The sequence below is a fragment of the Amblyomma mixtum genome, chromosome 1 (genome assembly GCF_055824585.1).
Source record: "Amblyomma mixtum isolate Tamu chromosome 1, ASM5582458v1, whole genome shotgun sequence".
NCBI classification, from domain to species: domain Eukaryota; kingdom Metazoa; phylum Arthropoda; class Arachnida; order Ixodida; family Ixodidae; genus Amblyomma; species Amblyomma mixtum.
Genome location: NC_143012.1, coordinates 179,560,695 through 179,562,056, shown reverse-complemented (window position 1 = coordinate 179,562,056; position 1,362 = coordinate 179,560,695). Strand labels below are relative to the sequence as shown.

Sequence of the window (1,362 nt, the reverse complement as noted above, 5' to 3'; positions counted from 1 at the left end):
TCAGAGCCGAGTGTCCAGGCCTGTCTCCTGAAGGAACTCCAGTAGTAGTCTGAAGGCAGCGAGGGGGCTGCGGGCATGGTGGAACAGGTCCTGGAATGAGGTGGCGGGGAGGCCCAGGGCACAGTAGCCTTGGACCATGGTGGTGCGTGCTGCGTCCAGGGTTGGACAGGTGCAGAGGAGGTGGTCCAGGGACTCCTCGGCCCCACAGGAGGAGCAGGCTGGGGAGGAGGCTCTGCCATGGCGATGGAGACGGGCCTGCGTCCAGGAGGAGCCCGTTCGGAGCCGTAGGAGTAGAGAGCGCTCTTTACGGGGCAGGTCGTCAGGGACCCTTAGGAAGCGCTCCCCTGCGGCCGGTCGGGGATCTGGGTAGAGACCCTGAATGGCCCGCCTGAGAGCGGGGCGGGCAAAGTCCAGTTGGGTCACCGCTGGGTTGATGGGAGAGCCACTGGTGTGAGCAGCTCCGGCCACTGGTCTGCCGCCTCGTTACCCGCAATGCCGACGTGGGAGGGAACCCACTGCAGGGAAACAGGGCGGCCAGAGTCCCCGATGGTCATCAGGTGGGCCTTGAGGCGGGCAAAAGTGTCCTGCCTTGTCTGTCCTCGCTGTAGGAGCAGGAGGGCAGCCCTTGAGTCCGTCAGGATGACGGTTGGTTGCTGCCCAGGAATTAGACTTTGGAGGTCTGCGGCCAGATGGAGGCCGGCCAGTTCGGCCGTTGTAGAGCTCGCCGGGAATCCTAGCCGGCAAGCCAGGGCTATACCCAGGGTTGGCACGACACAGGCTGCCGCAGCTTGTCCGGTGGTCGGGAGGACTGAGCCGTATGTGAAGATCTGTAGGTGACCTTCCAGTGTCTCGTGCAGCAGAGCGGAAATGCTCTGTTGGACGGCAGCGGCCGGAGTTCGCCTCTTGGTGCAGTCCTTGATGTCCACGGAGATGGAGAGCGGAGGCCTGGTGGGTGGTGGTGGGGGGGGGGGGGGGCTGCTTCCTCGGCTGTAGGAGGGGCAAGGAGCCGGGTGAAGGTGCTCCATAGGAGCCCCATGCGGGAAGACGGGGCCTGGCTAAAACGGGCCAGAAGGGCCCCACCGTCTAGCGAGTGGTGCAGGCGGTCCCAGGTGTCGAAGCCCAGTCTGAAGGAGGAGGAGAGACAGTGGCCAGGTCCTAGCCTCTGAGTGGGTGGCCGCAATGGGAGAGCACCGGGGAAGGCCCATGCACTGCCTCAGTGTAGAGCGGTGGATTTGCTCCAGGGACCTCAAGCGGCCTGGTGGTATTGTCACCAGTGGGAGGGCGTATGTCACTATGGAAGTGGCAGCCGCATGATAGAGGCGGAGGGCCCAGGAAGGGGAGCAGCCGTGACCTTTGGCAAGG

The 1,362-nt window shown here is 64.5% G+C and overlaps 1 pseudogene; it reads right to left on the bottom strand.

Moving 5' to 3' along the window:
* Positions 1–1,036, bottom strand: LOC149370106 (uncharacterized; annotated as a pseudogene).
* Between the last annotated feature and the right edge of the window lie 326 nt (positions 1,037–1,362).